This window comes from Mytilus californianus, unplaced genomic scaffold, assembly GCF_021869535.1.
Source record: "Mytilus californianus isolate M0D057914Y unplaced genomic scaffold, xbMytCali1.0.p SCAF_12, whole genome shotgun sequence".
NCBI lineage: Eukaryota > Metazoa > Mollusca > Bivalvia > Mytilida > Mytilidae > Mytilus > Mytilus californianus.
The window spans coordinates 53,135,956-53,146,351 of NW_026262604.1; the positions used below are offsets into that span (position 1 = coordinate 53,135,956).

The window sequence follows — 10,396 nt, forward strand, 5'->3', positions numbered from 1 at the left end:
TTCTATTGATATAAGTGGCGATTGTGATCAAAAGGTGAACTGTTGCTGTTATAAGTATAAAAATAAGAAGATGTGGTATGATTGCCAATGAGTCAACTCTCCACAAGAGGCTAAATGACACAGAAATTAACAAGAATAGGTCACCATACGACCTTCAACAAAGTGCAAAGCCCATAAGATATGAACAGAAAACGGCTGAATATACTAAGTAGACATTCAAAACTCATGCACTCAGAAGTCGAAGAAAAACTGACAATGCATTCGTAAAGTGCGCCACTATTTGATTGACATATTTAATCCATAAAAAGTTTCATTGGTCAACATCTAACCTTTGACATGCGTCATCGCCCATTAATATAACAAATCATATATAGCCACACCTTACTCATTAACATGTGTAATGCGTTAATTCGTAAAATGCGTGCTCTATAAATAGCAAAAATATATTTAATATAAAATATAACAACTATTTTTATAACCATCACTTAGTGTGATGCAACCATTCCATCTTCATGCCTAATATATCATGTAAGTGTGTTACAACTCTAGATTCTACTGACGAGGAAAGGTAACACTAGGTCAACGAAAGCTGAATTTTTAGTTCAGTCTAGGGTGCCGAGTGGTTTAGAGCGCTGGACACAGTGCAGGCGGTGTTGTCTCGATATCTCAATAGCATGAATTCGAATCCCGTTGAGGGAAGAACATAAATTTGCTTTCGCAAATTTGCAGATTTAACATTGTTGTGCTGATATTTAGAGTAATTATGAACATAATATGTGTTTTCAGCCGTGTATCACCTTCACTGGTGATCCAATAGATGGATCGGTCGTAGAGTTGTCACTTGTTTAGACGTACTTCGTGCGTCTTTCTGGATTTACCTTAATCAGAAACGCTCACATCTAAATATATAAAAGTCATTGGTGCATTAATACGTAGAAAAGTTAGAAGCTATATGAACAAAAGGGGCCAAAAAAGGATTGGACAAAATAAATATAAGGTCAACTCTACCTCATGTAGTTAGAACCTTATAGTTTCTTAATAATTTTTAAATTGATCAACGGAAAATTTACGAAAGCATGTTATAAATCATGTTTGTGCGGAAGCACTGACTAACTACTAAGTCGATTGTACTTACATGCATTACATTTACAAATCTAAAATGATATCAGTTATACATGTATAATGTGCAACTCTTATCAAGCTAATAAGATAAATTCGTATCAAACTGATTCTATATTTACACTTTTTTGGGGCTTGATCACGACAAATTATTTACGATGTTTTAACATATAATGAAATCTGAAAAAGAAATGGAAAAGGACAGTAGCTGTCAAGATTTAGAAAATCAAAATGATAAAGGTAAAGTTGACACTTTCTTCTCATTGATTCGCGTGAGATATTTCAGATTAAGAGGGGATGTTTTTAGATAACATACATGGACGCATTACCACCACCTTATAATTATCCGACACAAACCTTAAAATAAACTTTCAAGGAGAGGCATGTGCATTGTATATATAAAGCAATGTGTTAATATTTAAAGCTTTTATAACAATATAAACTAAATTTCTGAACTCGGCATTCAAAAAACTATTAGGAAATGACAATTTCATTCTGAGGGGGATGGAGAGGAATGATGTTTTTTCTCTAAAAATAAAAAAAAACATATTCTGATTCCCAACTTTGTAGAAATAAATAGTTTAATCAAGCAGAAGGGAAAAGATTTCTGATTTTTTTTGGCATATAAATTTAATGTTGCGACCTAAAAAATGTACAATAAAGTATTTGATGCTAGGGTGGTACGAAAATGTGTCAGAAAAAAACATGACTCCCCTTCAAAGTTAAAGAGTCGTTCCCTTACGTTGACCTGTATCCACCATCAGTTATGAAACTGATTTCCTTTTTAATTAACTAATATAAATAACAAAGTTTTATAAAACTTTTTTTTGAACAGAGCTAATACTGTTTAGAGTGTGTTCAGATAATTCCAGACTGTTAATTCCGACTGTTCAGAATAATTTTATGTTGACACAAATTCAGACAGTGTCCAGAGGTTAAGAATGTGTTGAGACATTTTTAGACAGTGTTCAAACTGTTAAGACAAAAAGTTAAGAAAAGTAATTATAATTTTACAAAATTAAGACAGTGTTGAGAAAAAATTGGGTAAAAATTTTCCAACTGTTAAGACAGATTAAATTCAGGAATTGTTTTTAATCTATAGTGACTGTGTGGTGTTCTCAAACACTAACGATGTAAGAATACTACTATCTGCTTCATAACGACGACTATAGTCCCGTAGTCAGCACTTCTGTGTTAACATGAATTATCATTGATATTTGTGAATTTGGTAAGGACGATAGATGAAGCAGAACGTGGATGCAGGTTTGCTGCTGTCGAACATTTCATTTATAAGAAACTTCATTTTTGTGATTTTCAGGTCGTGTTGATTGGAATGAATTTGGACCATCAATGCGAAAATCCCTAACTTTAGGACAAACACTTAAGGGAACTGATCTTCAAAGTTTGATGCGTTCCCACACAGGTATTAAATGTGGACTGGCAGTGGAGAATTGGACCAAAAGTGAGTTATTTTCAACTCAGTATACAATGTTTACAGGGATGTTGTCAGTACCACCTAGGTCTATTGGACCAGGATCAGTTCAAGCAGTGGTAAGGTCAATTATTCAGATTGATAGAATGTTTACTTGCTTATCGTCCTTGTAATTGCAGAAAGGAGGTGTGTATTAAAAATGCTCGGGTTTCCATTTGAAGATTTCTTTTGTTTTACAATATTAATCAGGCGAAACACTGAAATCATAAATGTAGGAACTACTTTGTTTTAAATATGTACTACTTTCCAGTATGTTCTTTTTGACCGGGCCCGATTTGGTGGTGTTACATCTTATAAAGTATATCCGAATTATTTTTGACAAAGGATTCCGCACAAGCCGGTGCTAGGGGCCGTGCTACGGGCTGTCTTAGACTTGCAGTGAGGTGAGAGGTTTTTTTGCTCCGTGTTGAAGGTCTCACTGGGATTTTGAGATGGATAATAGCAATAAAAGCGTTGTTCTTTTGATGTTCTTTTGTGTGTTTTTGCTGTGCTTGTATTCCTATGGGCACTAACTGCACCCCTTTAAACGCAGATTTATTCCTGTATTGCTTTGAATCTCAGTTTATGACCAAACCCAGTAAAGACACATCATTGTTACATTTGGTTGATACATTCAATTTAATTTGACCTGTTGATACAATTTGTAATGTATTTTTGTTATTTAATGTTTACTTATTTAGTGTTATACCTAGTCACACTATTTTTAATAATACTACCTTTGATAAGTGTTTAGTATGACGATAAGTTTTCACTTTTGTTCTCGTACGGCCTTCAACAATGAGCAAAACCCATACCGCATAGTCAGCTATAAAAGGCCCCGAAATGACAATGTAAAACAATTCAAACGAGAAAACTAACGGCCTAATTTATGTTCAAAAAATGAACGAAAAACAAATATGTAACACATAAACAAACGACAACCACTGAAATACAGGCTCCTGACTTGGGACAGGCACATACATACAGAATGTGGCGGGGTTAAACATGTTAGCGGGATCCCAACCCTCCCCTTAACCTGGGATAGTGGTGTAACAGTACAACATAAGAAAGAACTATAAAAATAAGTTGAAAGAGGCTTAACTCATCAGATGGATAAACATACAAATACTACAAATACAAGTGGACGTGGCCGGGTACTTGTACATCCAAACAACAAAAAGACACTAAGTACAGATCTGATGTCTTTTGATTGAATTAAGCCATTTCAATTGATATTTTATAGTGTGTCTTTCTATGTTGTGATGTTACACTATTGTTTCAGATAGAGTGAAGGTTGGTGTCTATTAAAACGTTTAAGCCCGCTGCATTTGTTTGCACCTATCCTAAGTCAGGAACCTGATGTTCAGTGGTTGTCGTTTGTTGATTTGGTTCATAAGTGTTTCACGTTTCTCGTTTTTTATATAGATTAAACCGTTGGTTTTCTTTTTTGAATGGTTTTACACTAGTCATTTTTGGGGCCCTTTATAACTTGCTGTTCGGTGAGCTAAGGCTCCGTGTTGAAGGCCGTAATTTGACCTATAATGGTTTACTTTTACAAATTGTGACTTGGATAGAGAGTTGTCTCATTGACACTCATACCACATCTTCTTATATCTATGTACTGATTTTGTGTCATGGATGGATGCCCCATATCCTTTGTTTTTCTTTTAAACAAATTCATTATGAATTTAGATAATGTTATTATTTGAAATCTAGGATAAAGTATAACTTTTGTTCTGAATCGACCCAGCCTAGTCGGACACTTGAATCATGGTGACAGTAGTTTTTCGATGTTCAAATCTCGTACATCGCTTAAGAAGACAAATCAAAGTAACAAATAAACACTGAGGGAATCGCATGAACCCTAAAATACTTCAAATATTTCCTACTGTTGTCTGTATTTTCTTGTCTTCCTTCGTTCCAGTGTTAGGTGATTAATATGTCCTTCATTCCAATGCAAGTTTGTCGTTTTAAAAGTTTTATGAACTAAATAATCAGTAATACAAAAACACTGATTTTTTTATCATTTAAATCATGCCAATATCAAAGGACTTGATCCTGGGCATGTGATGCCATCGGGGACTGTTTGTCCAGCAATAGTCTTGGTGGCCGAGTCATCTAAGTAGTCGAACTACTGTATCACTAGCCTATGAACATTGACTGATTGAGGTTGTGAGTTCGAATCCCGCACGTGGCAGGTGCGCTCGACTCTAATCTTAATTGACTAGGATTGTCAGTTTTCCTACCAAAGGTCGGTGTTTCTCTCCGGGCACTCCAACTTTCTCCACTAACACAAACTGACCTCCACGAACTAACACAGTAGTGCTGAAAGTGGCGTTAAACACCAATCAATTAATCAAGCAAGCAAAAGTGGTAGAAAAATTGGGTGTATTTAAATCATGCCTTACAAATCACAGGCTCCTGAGCAAATTGTACCCTCGTAATGCAAAACTTATGGCGTCTATGATTATAGGTCATTTCCGATATCGTCAATTTTCCAACATACTTTTTTGTTTTATTTGTAAGGTCAGTCATAAGAGTGCCATTGGTATAAGAGGATGCAGCGGGCTGATATCCTGGAAATTAGATAACAGACGTGTTGTTATGGCATGGACAATACCATACTTTACTTCAAATGCCCTAGCCGTTGGAATAACAAACAATAACTGCACTGTACATGATGATAAATGGTTTAGAAAAATGATGGACGGCAAGAGTGACAATTAAATAACTTTTACAAAGGAAGTCTACCAGAATGGAAAACCATGCAAAGAGTGTAAGGTTGTTTCTTCTGATGAAAAGTATGAGGTTCTTGCAACAATGGGAACGAGTAGTCGGTCAGAGATAAACGTTAATGTACGTGGAACTACTTTTGATATATCTCACAAATTTATTCGACCGAAGCAACTTACTATCAATGAAACAGGTAGAAATGTCTCCGGTCCATATTGATTATTCAGATAGGGTTACTTTTTAGACTTTAAAGATGTTATGTTATGTTGTGATTTTATTGTTATTACAAACTGTTATGATCCATAGCATGATGTTCTGGATGGGATTTACGGAAAAGAGAATAATGATCAAAACAGAGACGAATAAGCTATACAAATTAGATGAGAGCAAAACGGAGTGCTAAATTATAAAGAATAGAGACAGTTGCTAAAATATACGGAATAGAGAACAATGGACAACACAATTTAGAAAAAGAGACAAAAAGTCTTAACAGATATAGAATACAGCAATGAAGACCCCCTTTCGTTTCAGACCCCCATAACATAGCACACCACACATGCTTTGCATACTTCAAATTCAATTTTAAATTCTGAGGGAAAAAAGTAAAAAATTATAATTGCAAATACAATCAAATAATTGATTGATTGATTGAGTGCTGGTTGCTTAACATCCTGTGTACAAATACTAGTAATAAAAAGTATAAGAAAGGAAGGTGCAGTCACTATATTCTATGAAGTCAAACTTCATACATTCACTCCTTCAATCTAATATGCCCCCTTTTTTGATCGTCAAAAATAATAATTATGTCATGTTTTTCACGATTCATATGATTATTTTGCATAAGATCGTTCAAAAAAGTTTCGCCTTGCTTCGCTCGACAGTATATAGTCAGTTTAATGGAAATACGCACACACCACCACCCCCCCCCCCCCCCCTCCTCTCCGTCTTTTCAAAAATTCTGGATCCGCCCCTGTTATGTGTAGCCAATGCTTATTAAACGTAGTTGCATATTGTAGAATTTGATATATTTAGAACCATAGTCTGGTACTTAAAAGGGATCTGAACGTCTCAAATGTACATTATTCTGCAATCATCACATGTTGTGCTTGTTCAAAGAAAGTTTCAGGAATATTGAAAAATAACAAGCTAAAATAACTCTTAAAATTCTTCTAATGAGTTGAATTTCTGAATTTTTAATGGAAAATCATCAACAAATGCCTACAAAACGGCCAACAATAGTGTCGTTGTTAGACTTTTGTAATATATCAAAATACTAGAAACTTAGAAAACATATTTGAGTTATTTCATATACTATCATACAACTACTACTGAATGTAAAATCAGAGACGAAGAATCTTTAATAATGACTGAATTGAAAGTTGCTGTTGAACTTCACAAGTTTTCACCTCTTTTTGTAATTTTATTGGGGTTTAAAAGTGTTGACCTAAGCACATTTTGTATGAAGCGCGGGAGCGCTGCATTCTAAAAATGTGTGCACGATAGGGAAAGCCGTTTTCGCCAAAAGTATGTGTAACCACTTTTTTCACCTGAAATAACACACTGAGAAATCGAAATTACACACTGAGATTTTAAAAAATGAAAAACACACACTGATAATTTAAAAATTACATACTGAGTTTTCAATTCTCAGTGTGTGTTTTTCATTTTTTGAAATCTGAGTGCGTCTTTATGAAATCTCAGTGTGTAATTTTTAATTCTCAGTGTGTGTTTTTAGGTTTTTGTAATCTCAGTGTGTTTTTTTTTTTATTTTTTAGTGTGTAAATTTTTCGAAAAATGGTTAAAACATAGTTTTGACGAGAAAGGCTTGCCATAGCACGATCAACACTTTTACACAATAATAAAAGTACAATAAGAAACATTCATTTCTTAAAATTTCGTTTTTATGCTAATAATTCACGAATCTAAAATTTCATTTTGATATGAAGGTTAATTTATGCATGACGCGTGATTGTTGTTTGCTAATCAAACTAACAGATTCTCGTGAAACATACATGTAATGTAATTATTATGGATTGGCTTCTTAGGTTATACAAGAACGTTTATCTATACATAAAGAACACAAGCGTAATAGAAAAAATCTTTCGCCATCGAAACAGAAAACAAAAAATACACTTACTGAATAAAAACTTTTATTGGCGACGGTTGTGCACCATATTATTTCTAAGCATGTTCTTGTCAAATGGTCAAGATTGTGCATGATATTCTTATTTCATTGAATTTACTGTTATTTTATGTCTGCCTAACTCAATCACGAGTTATTTTATTTTATCTTTTATCCAAAACAGCATTGTTTTATTAAGGTACATGTATTCAACTTTTACTTCTGAAAATCCAAAATAGTTTGATATAAAACATTAGATTGTAGGGTCAATATGGTCCCAGATCCTTGTCCATCATTTTTTTCTGCTAATGATGTGTCGATGGCTTCTTCTTTTATAGATATATTTCTCGGTTGGATCTATACAAGACTCGGACTTTGTTTTGACTTTCTTGGTTATACTTAAAAAGTTGTTCAGTTTTTTAAAACTGTTGACATACCGGAACGTACATATTCACTGTTATCATCCTTCCCTACCGCTATATCAGCTTCCTCAACATATCTGTAAAACTCGTATCCAGTTAGCGCGTGCAAGTGAGGAGACATTATCAAGTGAGCAGGACTTATCAACAAATTCTCCCAACATATTGTTTTGTATTGTAATGGTGATAAGTCACCAAATAAATTCTTTTAATAAAATGAATTACACTTGCAGTACATATTTTACAATGAACCACTTCTTTTTTTTTCTAAAATTACTTTACATTCTGAAACGAGATGTTGATAAAATGGTGTCGACGGCAGTCTTGATAAGTTCTGCCGGGACTACTTTGTTTTAGAACTGAACTATTTGACCTAATTTGAACTATTGATCTGACCTGTATTGAGATCAATCTATCGATACAAATGTCAACAATGCGGGTGTGGCAGTTTAAAAACAATTATAGTGAACATAAAATTCACAGTAAAACTTATAATAAAACTTTATTAATTAAATGCACATATATTATACACTCTAGATTAAACATTTCATTTTAAATAATAAAATAGGGGAAAAAATCTACCACAAAACAACAACCCTCTTTCTGACAAGTCTAAGATACTTATTTCGTCTGCTAAAACAAAACAAAACAAAACAAACATACAAAATGGCTACTGACAAAGATAATGCTTTTGAAGACCAATCAAAGTCATCAAACAGACATTTTTTACTTCAATTCGGGGGAAATTCAGCAAATGAAAGTCAAAGTCAAACTGAGTGCATGTTCATACATGTATCACTAATGTCAAATTATTTAAGCCTGAATTACATATACCAAGTTTTCTCAAATTGCTTATAAAACAAAGAAAAATAATTGTTTCATAAAAAAAGCACACATACAACAATTTTATTATCATGTTCACTGCATATTAAATTGGTATCCTGAAAAATTCCACAAAAAGTCACAATTTAATGTTTTTGTTGTGAAAAATGGTGTAAATCATATATATTGGCTATATCTGTATATGTACATTGATAATTCACATGAAATAGACTGAAGAGGGCAAAATATTAAATGATTAATACATGTAAAACATGTTAAGATTATATTTATAGTATTTACTGTTTCAGTGTAACTAAGTTAGGATTTGAACCTAAGACCTTCTCATAAAGAGATGCTCTGACCCCTGAGCTACCTAGTTGAATACACTGAAAGCATAATTTTTTTCAAGAATAATAAACATGATGTACCTTGTCATCATTTTAACTCCAAGTCATCAAAAGAATGATATATCAATGTACATGGACAAACAGAATGCAGCGAAGCAATTTTGTATAATATTGGTGATCTGGTTCTGTTATTTGTCAATACAGAAGAAAATATCTGACGGAAAATTTTGACATGTTTGAACCAAATATGTTTTTCTCAATGATAACATTTGGCAAAGCACTTATAGGAAATGGTACCCCATAACCTGAACCAGAAAACCGTCCCACTGCAATTTGGTGGGGTAGTCGTTACAAAAATAACACCTACCTTCCTTGTCTTCTCACGTACAAATGGCGGGTACAAGGTGCGAGATGTCGAGGTATTTACATACAAGAAGGACAATTTACCAACATCTGTCTTTCTCAAATTAACTTCTCCTTTACGAATTACGACTACTTAAATATATATGTGTACTTTTAGTCTTGAAAACAAACAGCATTTTGATGTGTTTCTGGAATTGTTTTTATGAAGCGTATGCTGTTCAGCAGTCAGCGAGTAGAAATTTTCTTCTTCTGGCGATATGAAATACTACGATCTTTCAATATAATCTTTAATATTTCTTTTTTTTTGTATCATCTTCAAATACTATACTCTCATATATGCATTATCATGTACACGAAACATTTTTCTTCCTCTAGTTAATGGGAATATTTTACCCTGCGTATTTTGGCCACAAGGTGTAACCACGGTTTAATATTTTGATGACGTGTGTTGCCTAGTAATAACAAAGACACTCTGGTAATGGGCATAACAATTCCCGCGAAATTATTGAAAAAGGAAATTTTGATAATAAACATTGCTTTGAAAGATGATAAAAATGTTATCTGAATGTGGATTGTATAGATATTGAAAAATATCAACCCCCTCGACAGAATATAAAGCTAAATGGCTCGTTCGCTACGCTCACTCGACATTTAGCTTCATATTCAGGCTCGTGGGCTGATATTTTTCTATATCTACATATCCACATCCAGATAACATGTACTTATTGTTTTGCAGACAAAATTCTGTTTTCGAATGAGCAGTAATGAGTTTTATGATATACATAATTTAAATTATTTTGAACTATAAGTCACTTACATATAATTAAACTTTGTAACTATTTGTATTATAATAGAAGTATACCTTACATTAATAAAACTTCATTTATATATAAAATGTTTTACGTAATAAATATCTAAAACATTTAACTAATTAATTACACTTGTTAACAACTATCGCATTATAGGTTGCACTTGTATCTGATGACGTGTCTTTGTTATT

General features: G+C 33.3%; 1 pseudogene; it reads left to right on the forward strand.

Annotated features, from left to right (window-relative positions):
- The first annotated feature begins 1,310 nt into the window (after nt 1-1,310).
- On the forward strand, nt 1,311-5,542 carry LOC127721131 (uncharacterized; annotated as a pseudogene).
- Nucleotides 5,543-10,396: the final 4,854 nt, after the last annotated feature.